A 16175-nucleotide genomic window follows, 5' to 3' on the forward strand; every position below is an offset into this window, starting at 1 on the left:
GCCCTATTCAAAAAAGTAAGAAAGGAAAAAACAAAACAAGGACGTATGATGATCAAAAACAAGTTAATTGAGGAATACCTTGAATACTGAATGATGGAATTAATTTATTGCAAAGATATAGAAGATAAAAACTCAGCCGGGTCACTTTTGACCCATGTTTTGCATCAGAGGGTTAATCTGAAAAGTGCTCTCTTATGTAATATGGTGCTCAGATACAAACTTTTTTTTTTTTCCTGTAACATTTAATTTTGTGCTGGAAAACGAACATTTGGACTCTAAAATGTTTTTGTACTGACTCGGTAATGCAGAAGTCATAAAACAGAAATCTATAACAAAGTTTGTATGAAAAAAAATACAGTGCCTAAGACTTTTGCATAGTAATATATATATATATATATATATATATATATATATATATATATATATATAGGCGGCACGGTGGTGTAGTGGTTAGCGCCGTCCCCTCACAGCAAGAAGGTCCGGGTTCGAGCCCCGTGGCCGGCGAGGGCCTTTCTGTGCGGAGTTTGCATGTTCTCCCCATGTCCGCGTGGGTTTCCTCCGGGTGCTCTGGTTTCCCCCACAGTCCAAAGACATGCAGCTTAGGTTAACTGGTGACTCTAAATTGACCGTAGGTGTGAATGTGAGTGTGAATGGTTGTCTGTGTCTATGTGTCAGCCCTGTGATGACCTGGCGACTTGTCCAGGGTGTACCCCGCCTTTCGCCCGTAGTCAGCTGGGATAGGCTCCAGCTTGCCTGCGACCCTGTAGAACAGGATAAAGCGGCTAGAGATAATGATATATATATATTTGTATCACTTATAATGTCCTGTCTGAGTTACAGTATGTAAAACACACCATGAACTTTCCTCACCATTTCCTGCTTGCCATTTAGATGTTCTGGGCTTTCAGCCAGAGCACAAGTACCTTAGCACCTGAAAGCACAGCAAAAGTCCTTTTTTTTCCGCAAATGTGGGCAATTATCCAACTGATCTAAGCAGATGCTCGTCTGTCACATTTGTTTAGACAGTCAGGCTTTCATGATGGACCGCATTGTGCCTCGGAGCCAAAATACCTGTATTTAAAATGTTCTCAAGGTTTAACAAGGTCAACACTGGAAATGAATAACATGGAGTATAGTCAGCTGGTCAGCATACTAGATCTAGAAACTGAAAACACTTTTTTTTTTTAAATAAAAATGTGCATAACTACAGATTTTCTGACATTCACAGGATATATTTTTAATTTCGGCAATCACGATATTTGTTAGCTTGTGCATTACAAATAGAGCAGTTAGTACTCTCCTTCAAATGTGTCTCGCTGCTCTGCGGCTGTATACGTTTAAGTAGCAGAAACACACTTTCTTCAAATGCCTTGAAGAAAGTGTGTTACTCTGCATTCACCCTGGCAAGAAATTTATTCTGTTTCAACTGAAAAGATTTTTCAGGCACGCAAAACGTTGGCAGTGCAATAAAGTTCAGCAGAGTTTCACTTTATGAGAATGATAATGATGGTAATGTGGTGACTACTAGACAGTGGGACTCAAAATGCTTCATTTTTTCCCCCACCATCCTTCTTCTTCTGGTCAGGATGGAGAAGAAATTGAATGGTGCAATTTACTGCTTCATATACTGTGCACTCAACCATAAAATAAACTCACAAGGCATAGAGAAATGTTTCTGAAGCTGTGGGCATTAGTGTGCTATGTGAGGTGAAATAATTGGTAAGTGACATCTTGCTGTCCATGTGGGGAATTAGTCCTTACTGATTAGAGCGTTAATAGGTTATTTTCTGAACTTACAGCTGTGTTATATGTTGTCTGCAATTAAGAGCGCCGTGTGTGTGTAGGAGGTACAGTAGGAAGGAAGTTAGGTTTATGAGTGCATGAATACTTAACCATTACATGTGGTTATCCTCCAGAATTATTGGCATTTCCTAAAACAGGAGCTAAAAATATCATACGTATAAAGCAGGCATCACCAAATGGCGGACCTCGGTCCGGATCCAGTGATGGTTCTGTCCGGACCCGTGACCAATGGTAAATTCACGAGATTAAGTCATTTTCATGGAGCATTATTTTGGACGGTCGTGGCTATTGACAGCAGGCACTGCTACTCCAGTTAATACGACAACAGCTTCACTCAGTTGAGCCAATAAAATCGTTAGTTTACCCAGCGCACCACAGCAGAGCAACAAGCAGAGAGGAAGAGAGTTAAGTTCAGAGACAACCGACTGAGACAACATGGCTTGCTCCAAAAGGCGGCGGAAAGTAGACAAGGAAAATCGTTGTTTTGAAGATGAATGGACGGAGAAATATATGTTCATTCTTCCGGCGAGCAGTTCAAAACCAGTGTGCCTCATATGCTCCGAAAACATGGCATTAATTAAAAGCGGCAATGTGGAGCGCCACTACGAAATGAAGCACAGCTCTTTTGAGCAAAGTTATCCCCTGAAGTCCGAGCTGAGGGCACGCAAAATAACCCAACTGCAAGCACAGTATGACAGGTCTACCTGACTCATCACACATACATTTACAGCCCAGCAACGTGCAAACGAATGTTCCTTAAAAGTAGCGTGGATTTTGGGGCAACATAAAAAAACATTTATTGATGGGACAGTTGTGAAGGAGTGCTTAAACGCCATTGCTGAGACATTGATCTGCTCATTGATCTGCAAGGAAATGCTGCATTAAGAGAGCATTTTGAGACAACTGACCCTGCTACTTTCTGGTTACAGACTGTTTCTGAGGTGGGGTTTACATTAGACCGTATCAGCGGATCATCAGATTAACGTTTTTAAAACGATTAGCGTGCACACAGCAACACCAATACACGATTTGCGTGCACACAGCAACACCAATACACGGATACGCTTGGCTCCGCAGGCATCCTGCGCTCCAAATCACTCCGCCCTGAACAGCGAGTGCCCTCTGGAGGGTGCGCACTCCGGCCCTGCGCAGCTCACAGAGCGCGCGAGTATAGCGCACGAGCAGTGATTCGGGACTGGGCCGCTGTGTGTGTGATCCTAGTGCATATCACTTACCACTTGCAAGTGGAAGGATGGCAAGCCTAAAGACAATCATAACTACACAATGGGCAGTATTTGCATCAGTATTTGCAGTATTTTCATACTTTTATACTCTTTAATGAAAGGTGATACAAGGCGGAAGTCTGCGCCGTTTTTCAGCAGTCGCGTCACATGACCAACGCCAGCGAATCAGGAAGGTGGATGTCACAGTGACGTTGTCCAATGACGACGCCAGCTAGAGCTCAGCACAGCGTATCCGCGTATTCTCAATGTTTACACAGCACCGGACCAGACACGATCTGGATTGAATACGTGGACCCTGGCGGATTCCCGTTTCCCGGCGTTTCCAGGCGATTTAATGTAAACGGACAGTGCATCCGCCTAGAAAACGAGACAGATACGGTCTAATGTAAACTTGGCCTGATGAGAGTGTGTTTCCTGGTCTAACCAAAGGAACACTGCACACCTTGACTATGTTTGGATTGACTTACAGCTGTGAGTCAGCTTTTTCCACTATGAACATTGTCAAAACCAAGTACCGTTCTAGGCTCAACAATGAACACCTACATATCTGCATGAGAATGGCACTAACTCCATTCCAACCAAGATTTAAATTACTGGCAGGTCAGCCACATGCCCATTTTTCTCATTAAGAAAAGTAAAAGAAGAAGAATTAAAAGAGAAAAATTCAAAGAAAAATGTTCTGTTTGCATTCCCCCCCCCAAAAAAGCCACTTGTTTTCTGAAGATGTGGACTTTTTTTTTCTTGAAAAGTAGGCCCTCATTTTTTTAGGCTGGGACCTCCTTATTTTAAGAACAAAGAGAAAATGTGAAGTCAATGCTCTGTTTGCACTTTTTAGTTAATGTTTTCTGAGTTGACTTTTTTACTTGAAGTGTACAGTGGTGCTTGAAGGTTTGTGAACCCTTTAGAATTTTCTCTATTTCTGCATAAATATGACCTAAAACATCATCAGATTTTCACACAAGTCCTAAAAGTAGATAAAGAGAACCCAGTTAAACAAATGAGACAAAAATATTATACTTGGTCATTTATTTATTGAGGAAAATGATCCAATATTACATATCTGTGAGTGGCAAAAGTATATGAACATCTAGCATTAGCAGTTGATTTGAAGGTGAAATTAGAATCAGGTGTTTTCAATCAATGGGATGACAATCAGGTGTGAGTGGGCACCCTGTTTTATTTAAAGAACAGGGATCTATCAAAGTCTGATCTTCACAACACATGTTTGTGGAAGTGTATCATGGTACAAACAAAGGAGATTTCTGAGGACCTCAGAAAAAGCATTGTTGATGCTCATCAGGCTGGAAAAGGTTACAAAACCATCTCTAAAGAGTTTGGACTCCACCAATCCACAGTCAGACAGATTGTGTACAAATGGAGGAAATTCAAGACCATTGTTACCCTCTCCAGGAGTGGTCGACCAACAAAGACCACGCCAAGAGCAAGGCGTGTAATAGTCGGCGAGGTCACAAACGACCCCAGGGTAACTTCTAAGCAACTGAAGGCCTCTTTCACACTGACTAATGTTAATGTTCATGAGTCCACCATCAGGAGAACACTGAACAACAATGGTGTGCATGGTAGGGTTGCAAGGAGAAAGCCACTGCTCTCCAAAAAGAACATTGTGGCTCATCTGCAGTTTGCTAAAGATCACGTGGACAAGCCAGAAGGCTATTAGAAAAATGTTTTGTGGATGGATGAGACCAAAATAGAACTTTTTGGTTTAAATGAGAAGTGTTATGTTTGGAAAAAGGAAAACACCGCATTCCAGCATAAGAACCTTATCCCATCTGTGAAACATGGTGATGGTAGTGTCATGGTTTGGGCCTGTTTTGCTGCATCTGGGCCAGGACGGCTTGCCATCATTGATGGAACAATGAATTCTGAATTATCCCAGCAAATTCTAAAGGAAAATGTCAGGACATCTGTCCATGAACTGAATCTCAAGAGAAGGTGGGTCATGCAGCAAGGCAACGACCCTAAGCACACAAGTCGTTCTATCAAAGAATGGTTAAAGAAGAATAAAGTTAATGTTTTGGAATGGCCAAGTCAAAGTCTTGATCTTAATCCAATCAAAATGTTGTGGAAGGACCTGAAGTGAGCAGTTCATGTGAGGAAACCCACCAACATCCCAGAGTTGAAGCTGTTCTGTATGGAGGAATGGGCTAAAATTCCTCCAAGCTGGTGTGCGGGACTGATCAACAGTGACTGGAAACGTTTAGTTGCAGTTATTGCTGCACAAGGGGCTCACACCAGATACTGAAAGCAAAGGTTCACATACTTTTGCCACTCACAGATATGTAATATTGGATCATTTTCCTCAATAAATAAATGACCAAGTATAATATTTTTGTCTCATTTGTTTAACTTGGTTCTCTTTATCTACTTTTAGGGCTTGTGTGAAAATCTGATGTTGTTTTAGGTCATATTAATGCAGAAATGTAGAAAATTCTAAAGGGTTCACAAACTTTCAAGCACCACTGTAGGCCTTCAATTCTTCAGGGTTGGGACCTCTTTAATTTAAGAGAAAAAGGAGTTATTCCACTCTGTTTGCACTTTTTTATTTATTTTATTCTGAGGTTTCTGTTTTCTTTAATCTGAAATAAAGGCCTTGAATTTATTTTCCTGGGACGACTTTTATTTATGGTAAAAGAGATAGTTGTGCACTCAGTTCATTTCCTGCATTGGAAATTAACAATAAATATTGTTGAAACCATATGAAAATGTGGACATAGGGGAAGGCTATAAGACACAAGCTGGACTTCGGGTCGGACCTTCTACTTGGACAAAATTTAATAACTGGACCTCAGTGACTTTTAATTGAATACTGGTATAAAGAATAACACATACATTGCACGATATTTCAGTTGAAGCATATGGGAATTCTAGAAATTTACTCAAATATTTTTGCCCTTAAAACCCAGGTTTCATAATTGGCACCCATTCATTTTTGATGGCGACTTAAATTAATATTTAGTGGAGAATAATACTAGCAGGATCTCTTCCTGTATTGTCTAACAATGTTGGACAATACTTGGACCATTTCTCTGTGCAGTCAGATCACAATTTATAAATCTGGAGACTTTGATGGCAATCGCAAAGCATTAAATTCCTGTTCTTCAACCATTTTTGAGTTGATTTGGAAAAATATCTTTGGTTCAGTATCCTACTGAAAGATTCAATTATGGTCAAGTCTTAACCTCCAGGTAGAGGCAACCAAATGTTGGGTTTTAGTATCCTGGCATAACGGCGTGTATGAGTGTTTCTGTGAATACTGAGAAATTTGTGTCTCAGAGCCGTCTCTCGGCCTGTGTAAAGTGGAAAGATCTAAAACCTGTACCGTACCTACAGCAAGAACTCCCTGGGGCCTACTGTGACAAATTCAGCAGACCTCTCTGAGGTGACGATGGCCAACTTGGTTTCTCCCACCTGCAACCTTGGTCTGAACTAACAGTGTTATTTCTCCACTGAAAGCCAGCAAACAAGATTACTTTCTGTGCATGGCATGGATACGAGTGTGCTTAAATGAAAGGAAAAGAAAGCACAACTTTATTCATCACACACTTATGAAATTTCCTCTCTGCATTGAACCCATCTGAAGCAGTGAACACACACACATACCCAGAGCAGTGGGCAGCCATGCTAACAGCACCCGGGGAGCAGTTGGGAGTTAGGTGCCTCGCTCAAGGGCACCCCAGCCCAAGGCCGTCCCATATTAACCTAACCGCATGTCTTTGGACTGTGGGGGAAACCCACGCAGACACGGGAAGAACATGCAAACTCCACACAGAAAGGCCTTCGCCGGCCGCTGGGTTCGAACCCAGAACCTTCTTGCTGTGAGGAGACCGTGCTAACCACTACACCACTGTGCCGCCCAATGATGCACCTTTTAATCATTTCGACTGCAGCTCAGCCAAAGTAGGTGTCCTACGAACTTGCGGTCAACTATGTGATGGTGCTGAATTCAGCCCCAGAGTTGCCACGGTTACTCAGATACAAGGTTCGCCTGCCTCGTTATCTGGCAGGGCAACAGAAAAACACCTCATACACATGATCGTGTGTACTGCTTTTGGTATGTTTTTTGTGTGGCGTTGAGTGTGTAAAAATTGAAGCATACCTTTTTTTACGTGTCAACTATGTGACGGTGATTACATCTGCATGATTAACTGTGGTAAGTAGTCAGTATGATGAAACAAAGTGGCAGCTCACTCCCTTCACATGACCCTGGGAGATAATAGGTTGGTACAAATGGACGTGGCAAGCCAATAAGGCCTAAATTTGTCAACTATTTGACGCCAACGATATGGCATCTAATTTAAGGTAGATTTAGCATTGCCAATGCTGCTGGATACTGCAGTTCAGGCTACAATTCCACTGACAGTGTCTACTGATGAAGCCAAATTCTCACCAACAAGCCATTTGATTTTGACTTTAAAGGAGAGGGTACACAAAAAATAGATAGTAGCTGGTCTATCTGTCACATAGTTGACATCTCACAAAATGATGGATGTCAGACGGCTCAAGTTCCCGGAGATCATAACACCAACATCCCTGAGACCAGATGTGGTGCTAACATCTGCATCTTCCAAGCAGGTCCTCTTACTGGAGCTGACAGTCCCTTGGGAGGACCGCATGGAAGAGGCCAATGAGTGCAAGCGGCTCAAGTATTGGGAGCTCATTGAGGTGTGCCAGAGGAGGGGCTGGAAAGCTCGCTGTGAGCCAGTCGAGGTGGGGTGCAGAGGCTTTGCTGCCCGCTCTCTGTGCAAGATCTACATCCTGCTCAGCATCACAGGAGCAGCAAAGAGGAGAGCCATCAAGTCCACCTCAGAGGCTGCGGAGAAAGCCTCGAGGTGGATTTGGATCAAAAGGTCAGAGAAGTGGGCCAATAATGCCGGGACACAAGTCGGGGCCTGATCAACCCCGGCTGGGTCGCCTGAGGGAGGGTGTCTGATGTTGTGAGACCCAAAACACCTGAGGATCTCAGCAAACATCACCAACGATGTGTCCCAGCGCATCTACGAGATGTATCTACACACATTAGTGTTGTCTACTGAAAAATTTTAAAAAGTGTTTGAGTGCGGCTCTGCTGTGTACCTTTCACTTGGGATGTGCTACTATCATTTGGCAGTATTTACACCAAAACCCAACATACTTCATTTTTACCAAATTGCCCACCCCAAATTTCTCAGTATTCACACAAACACCCATATAGTGTATGGCAGAACTCATGATGCCACTTAAAATGGATTGGTGTCCCATCCAGGGTGGATTCCCCTTTGTGTCCAGTGTTCTGGATACACTGCAACTCAGGCCAGATAAATGGAAAAAAACAAAAAGATTCTGGTCATTTTTATGAAGAGTGCCAATATTAATGGAGGTCACTGAATAGCCATAGGGTGTATGCTTGTATAATGATGCAGTTACTCCATCATACAATATTACATGAATCAATCTTTGTTTATGTGTAATCTTTTTTTTTTTTATATTGTATAATTACACACTTTTTTTTTGCGTTTGTCGATTCAAGACCTTCGGAAGTGGCATTGCTAATGCTCTATTAATTTGTATAGCTTTCGAAGCACCATTCCTTCTGGATCTGTCATTCCAGGAATATTTTCTAGTTTTGAGTTGCCTTTGCCTAAGGGCACAAGTGCTCTGGAGAGGACTGGGGAAGACCAAATAAGTGTCCGGCGTGTTCCTCAAGGACTCAGTGGAAGAAGACTGATGCTCTGCTCAGCCTCAGGTCTTGTCCATCTGTCAGCAACATGACTCCTCAAGGAAGAAAACACCATAACGTCTACATGGGACGTGTTTTAATGTGCTGAATGGAACATTCTGCTGTATCACAGCTATAAAGATGGGGAATGTCACACGTCCAAGGTCATGATTTGAACCCACATCACTGTTTTCTGTTCAGAAGACAATACATTAATCAATAATGTATCATCTCGTGGCTGATGGAATAATGATGATGGAGCCTTTCAAATCAATACATATACATGACCGTTAGCTCCATTACTAAATGTGTTAAATTGGTGCTTTCGTCATTGGATCAGACACGATTCTTTGTGATACATCATGACCTTCTTGTCAAGTTGCTGCTGGATATATATAATGTGTGTGTGTGTGCGCGCAGTGTGTGCAAGACATTGAACAAAAGAGAAAGAGAAAGAGATGAAGGGTGTGTTTTAAATGAGAGCGTGAGTTTGCTTCAGAAAGAGCTGGATCAACAAGACACATCTACAGTTCTGAGAAAATTCGAAGAAAATGATCTTTGAGTGCTGAAAGAAAAATAAAACTTACAGGACTATGCCTTTGATTTGCTGCTGCTTGTATTAAAATGGCTTCACAAACCCAAGCCTTCAATCGATGTCTTATAACAAATCTGCAAGATCTTTCAAGAGCATAATTTGCCGTATTTACCAGGCTAAGACGCACCTCCAGGAAATGTTTACTGAAGACAAAAAAACAAAACAAGAAGAGTCATCTATATCCCCCGCCTTATATACCAACTATATACCAAGTTTCAAGATATTATTTGTCACATTTTTCAAGTTCTGCTGCAGGAAACCAACCCTACCTCTTTACACTGACCTCAGCAGCCCATGGCATGAGCCCAACGGACCTTTGGTCCAGGTGAGCTAAAAATTAAAATTTCTCACATTTCTGAGTATCAAAAGGCACATATACATTACTTAATCAACACATATACCAACTTTCAAGACCATACCACTCAGTTTTCAAGTTCTGCTTCGGAAACAAAACCTACCCTTAAGACTAACCTGAGAGTCTGAAATTGTTTCCATGGAAACATGAAAAATTTAAATTTCTCAAATTGCTTAGTATGAAAAAGCATACAGTACCGTTCAAAGGTTTGGGGTCACCCAGACAATTTTGTGTTTTCCATGAAAAGTCACACTTTTATTTACCACCATAAGTCGTAAAATGAATAGAAAATATAGTCAAGACATTTTTCTGGCCATTTTGAGCATTTAATCGACCCCACAAATGTGATGCTCCAGAAACTCAATCTGCTCAAAGGAAGGTCAGTTTTATAGCTTCTCTAAAGAGCTCAACTGTTTTCAGCTGTGCTAACATGATTGTACAAGGGTTTTCTAATCATCCATTAGCCTTCTGAGGCAATGAGCAAACACATTGTACCATTAGAACACTGGAGTGAGAGTTGCTGGAAATGGGCCTCTATACACCTATGGAGATATTGCACCAAAAACCAGACATTTGCAGCTAGAATAGTCATTTAGCACATTAGCAATGTATAGAGTGCATTTCTGATTAGTTTAAAGTGATCTTCATTGAAAAGAACACTGCTTTTCTTTCAAAAATAAGGAAATTTCAAAGTGACCCCAAACTTTTGAACGGTAGTGTATCTACTAGGGATGTCCCGATCAGGTTTTTTTGCCCTCTGATCCGATACCGATCATTTGATTTTGAGTATCTGCCGATACCGAGTCCCGATCCGATACTTCTTATAATCCATAAAAAATAAAGACGAGGAAAGAAACGGATCCAGGATGTTCCTCATTTTTTATTTAACACCTTATTTTAACATCCAACAACTCTGTTAGCAAACAGAGCACTTACGTGAGGCAGTTTGAACAATAAATAACAAATTTTAAAAAATAACCTTAAAATACCTGGCAGGAATGTAAACAAATAAAAAATATAAAGTGCCACAGTGCCGGTAATTTGCTTTTAAGAACGCATCTCACAGTGGTGTACAGTAATTTCAATTAAGGAAATGAACGTTTTTCTTGATTAAAACAAGCATTTCTACCCTTTCAGGTTTGAGCCCGTTTCTTTTGTCATCCAACGAAAAAAAAAATGATCTCATGCTTTGCTTTCCGCTTCGAACTGCTTCCGTGTTCAACTTTGCCAGCAACAGGCAGCCAATAACCAATAGCGTCTCCGCTACAAAGTGATGTCATGCCGCATGCGTTGATGTTGCTGTGTTGAGACAAGAGGTCTGGTCTCACTCTGTGCCAACGCATAGTTATTGATGTGTTAAAAATGAGAATATATTATATAGATATATATCCGATCCCTGATCGGGAGGCAATGCCCGATTCCGATCGAGTCTGAAACCATGTGATCGGGCCCGATTTCCGATCACGTGATCGGATCGGGACATCCCTAGTATCTACATCACCCTGTTAACATGTATACCAAGTTTCAAATCCGTATCATGAATAGTTTTGGATATATGCTCCGGAAACAAACATTGCTCTTGGAAATTAAGTCAAAATCTATTTATGATGTGAAAATTTGAAAAATACTTTTTCAAAAAATCCAAAATAGCAAAAGGCACCAGTTCACATGTTGTTTCATATGTGTCAGAAAACAGAATCCAGGGACACATGTCTGCCCGGGGGCATTTTGAGTTATTGACAGATTCAGAAAGTACAGTTTCTAAGCTTTCCAATGATGCCTTCCATGTGGAGATCTGACAATATTTGAAGAATGTGTGGCCTTTTGAAAGTGTATACTTCTTAAAACAGGAAAGGGAGAAAATCGCCCTTAAAGTTTTCCATCTCAGCTACTCTGGGTGTAGGGCGGGCACATAATGGTGCTCATTTGCATGACATTAGGAAAGCCCTACCCCCTACTAGCTAGCACGATGCTACTTTCATGTAAACAAAGATCACCACGTCAATTTTCCTTCCATGCAAAGTATGCCCAACACAATTATGAAGTACAAAAATAAGTCCTAAAGTATACTTTAACGTTTTGTGGTTGAAAAATTACTCACACTGTAAGAAAGAAAGATAGCACAATGATGACACAACTAACACAATGCTAGTTTCACGTAAAGCCTCGGTCACAACCGAGTACAGTACAGTATGTGCTCCTACGGCCGGTCTACATGCAAAAAACGCAAGAAACGCACGAGAGCGCGCAAGAAACGCACGAGAGCGCACGTGTGACGTGCTGATTTTCAAGCCACAGACCGGCCACAGAGGTTCTTTGTCATGTCAAACAAACTCTACGGGCGCTTACGTTTGTTTCAGGTTGCAAGACAAACTTACGGCCAACGCACGTCTTTCTCTGTGAACAAAAAAAAAAAAAAAAAAAAACGCAGCGATTTGGGAAACGCCAAAAATCGCACGGCCAAAAAATCGTACGTCCGGTTGTGACCTAGGCTTAACCGAACCACAACACTCTCCGTTACATGCAAAAATAACCACACAGCCTTAGATTAATAAACTTACCCCATCAGAAAGAGAAACGGCGCCTTGCACACACCAATGCCTCCGATGGAATGTAATCCTAGAACGGTCCGTGTATCATCCGATCATTCAAGTATTCCATTCAATCTGGAAAACGAGGTTGCGTTTTTTTTGCTAGAAATGGTTATCTCCGATGTAAATACCGTGTGTCTGTTTGCTTCGCGGTGTGTCAGCTCCTCTGCGCTCTGTTTAGTAACTCATTCCATAGTGAAATCACACGCCCATATGCAGCTAAGTAGCCATGCGCTCAACTCGTATCATACAGCTGATTCGCGAAAAAAACAACAACAAAAGACTTAAATCATCATGTGAATGGCCCATATGGTAATTTACCCACACCCCCCAGCAGGCTACAGTCCTGACAAAAACGAGACAATTTGCAACAAAAATGTATGCTTTTCCAACAAAACAATCTATTATCTGAAATACTGATTGCATTCTTCAAGATCTCAACTTGCACATGATGGAAAAAAACAAAAATCACAAATTTCGAAAAAAAAATGCTTCTTTTGCGATTATCTCGGATTCGTTTCGGCCGACATGTGTCCCTGGATTCGGTGAGGGGTCACATATGTATACAAAGTTTCATGGAGATATCTTCAGTAGTTTTAAACCAATGGCCCAGAAATGAAAACGTGACCGGACGGACAAACGGACGGAACCTGTTTCTATATCCCCTGCCTAACTTTGTTTGGGCAGGGGATAAAAAAAAAGAAAAAAAAAAACATCAGTATACACTTTGCATTATACGCTTGACAGTGCAGGTTTGTGTACATGGGCCATTAAGGCTGTCGAAGTGAACACGATAAAAATGCGTTCATGCAAATTCTTTTTAACGCCACTAATTTTTTGACGTGCGATTAATGCATGCGTGTTCTGTGTCCCTCCCCCATAGTTTGGGAAATCAGGAAGTGACATAGTGTGAGCGAGCAATGTAGCCAGCAGCTGGTTGGCGTAAGTCATGATAAAGTGCACTTATGTACAGAATTAACTTATATTGTTGCATTCTGACTGTTTACATAAAATTTGTGTATTTTTATATGCTCTTGATGGTCCAGAGGGGAGAAAAGATGATGTGTTAAGGTCCAGGGGTGTGTGTGTGTGTGTGTGTGTGTGTCAGTGGGCAGGCTGCACCCTGGAGTGAGAGTTTGTTTTATTCTAAGAAATTTGAGGGTTATGTAAAAGTGTTTATAAATGCAGTTTTTGCTCATGTCAAAGGTCAAAGTCCCTCTCACGCCAGAATCTGGTCTTCCCAGGCAGCCCCCTGTCCCAGTACTAACCAACTCTTTAAGGCGTATAGATATCTTGCCCTCGGCCTCTCGCCTATACAGTAGGTACAACAGCCCGTCTCTCTAAACACTACAAATCCCATCAACCAACTTCCGCGATGACCTACGTCACGCCTGGGCGGAATTTCCTACGTCACATCCTCCATGAAGCCATAAGTAACTGAGCAACACTTCCGTCTTTCTCTTTGGTGCTGTGAATCTCGCCGCAGACCGGTGCGTTCTACAGACATAAAGAGGCCCGCTCACCAGAACATTTAAAACCAAGACGTCTGCTTTGCAAGTAAGAATTCAGCACATTTTCATTTACCACTGGCCACGGTAAACTTCCAAAATCGTGCGATCTAACTCAGATTGAGTTACAACCGGTTTTTATTAAAAGTTAGAAGCGACCGGATTCCTTCTGACTAAAGCACTGTGGACATTGTTTGATCAGAGACTTTTCCTCATGAACGCTGAAGTTCAGACCAAAGATCCTCCTCTGCTTTTCCACGGAAATGACCCACGTGCTCCGGTGGACTCCAGAAGTTTCAGAACATCTCCATAATCTTACATAAGCAAGATACTGGAAGTAAGACTGGCATTTTTGGGCAAAAAGACTAGTCTTAGGAATTAGCTTTATGAAGTAGTATGAATTTAAACTCAGGAATTGTTTAATTGTGCACACTGTAGATACTTAGAGTGTGAATTGATCATTGTTCTATGTTCTCTCAGTTGTTTTTTTATAGATAGGCTGTTGCATGCTTCTCTATCCTTTCTAACATCCTTTAATTTCATTATTACACATATTTTGACCTCATCAAGATTTCAGTGGATTTAGTAATGTTATAAGCTAGTGGGTTAGCTGCCCCGGCTAATTATTTTGTCTCAAGGCAAGCCATGAGGTAGTCTCACCTCCCCCAACACAAACACACCTTAGATAACATTCCATTGTCTTAGCTAGCAACCAAGGCTAGTCCTTTGTTCGGGCCACGAGGCCACACACACACACACACACACACACACACACACACACACACACGCTCCCATATACACACATAACTCACTGTTTGCTGCTGATCGTATTTGAATATTTCAACTGCTATTACTCATTTTTATCATTGTTATAATAAATTCAATTAATTGTTAAACTGTGTCTGTGTTGCTTCTATATACTTGAAGTCACCCAATCTCAAAGAATTCCAAATTGCCTTCCGTGTACCATTGGCTGTAGCTTTATGTAGCTTGGAAAGTGATACATTGCTGCATTGGAAGTGATCATAATAATTTGGAATATGCCATAATTTAGCTGTTTGATAATTTATTATTAAGCACCAAAATTAATGGTATTACTAATGAGACTGGGCGGCACGGTGGTGTAGTGGTTAGCGCTGTCGCCTCACAGCAAGAAGGTCCTGGGTTCGAGCCCCGTGGCCGGCGAGGGCCTTTCTGTGCGGAGTTTGCATGTTCTCCCCGTGTCCGCGTGGGTTTCCTCCGGGTGCTCCGGTTTCCCCCACAGTCCAAAGACATGCAGATTAGGTTAACTGGTGACTCTAAATTGACCGTAGGTGTGAATGTGAGTGTGAATGGTTGTCTGTGTCTATGTGTCAGCCCTGTGATGACCTGGCGACTTGTCCGGGGTGTACCCCGCCTTTCGCCCGTAGTCAGCTGGGATAGGCTCCAGCTCGCCTGTGACCCTGTAGAACAGGATAAAGCGGCTACAGATAATGAGATGAGATGAGACTAATTTAATGATTTAATGAGACTGATTTAATGAGATTGATCACTTAAGACCAATTGCCCATACATATACCTACAACAGCTAGGGTTACAGTGTGTGGGGATGTGGGGTGGGGGGGCTTAGTCCTCTGGTAGCCATGAGAGTTTGGCTTCCCCACTCGCATCTGTATTGCAGCGTGCCTTGCCAGATGGTAGTAGGTACCATTTTTATGATGGTCTTTGGTATGACCCGACTGCAAGTAGAACTTGCAATCTCCCGGTCGAGAATGTGGACACGCTAACCACTAGGCCAACTCACGCTCTTTTGCTCATGAATGTACTGTATATTTACCAGTGAGTTGCTGCATTTTACTTTGCAGCTTTTGGGTTTTTATTTTCTTTATTTAAAGATAGCCACTACTGTTGTCCACAGTCCACATCACCGAGTTTGTTTAGTTTAGTTTATTGCATAGTTTGAGGCTGGATGTTAAGGACAGAACTAGAGGAAGAGACTATATTGTTTTGTTCACACTTAATTGCGCTAAACCCTCAAAATGATAACGTTAACGTTGCTTTATTTTTAAATGCAGTGGGGGAATAAAATACCCACAAACGTAATTTTTGCTGTGTACAGCCTTATCCTTCCTGACCTGGCCACATAGCCTACATTTCCATAAAGCAAGCAGATTCGTCCACTCCCCAAAAACTCCCCATAAATGAAAAGTATCCCTTTCAGGTATATTTAGAACAGTAATGTGATTAATCACGATTAAAATATATTAATTGACTGACAGCCCTAATATAAATATAGAAATAAAGCTCAATTTTTGACATCTGTATCATCATACTTGCTTATTTGTTAACAAGCAGTTTAAAGTGGATTGTTTTGGATAACAGCA

The 16175-nt window shown here is 41.7% G+C and overlaps 1 protein-coding gene across 1 annotated transcript in view; it reads right to left on the bottom strand.

Annotated features, from left to right (window-relative positions):
- Nucleotides 1–16175, bottom strand: part of prkcaa (protein kinase C, alpha, a) — a 517863-nt gene that overhangs the window by 107615 nt on the left and 394073 nt on the right. The gene's annotated exons all lie outside the window — the stretch shown is intronic.

This window comes from Neoarius graeffei, chromosome 4 (assembly GCF_027579695.1).
Source record: "Neoarius graeffei isolate fNeoGra1 chromosome 4, fNeoGra1.pri, whole genome shotgun sequence".
Lineage (NCBI taxonomy): Eukaryota > Metazoa > Chordata > Actinopteri > Siluriformes > Ariidae > Neoarius > Neoarius graeffei.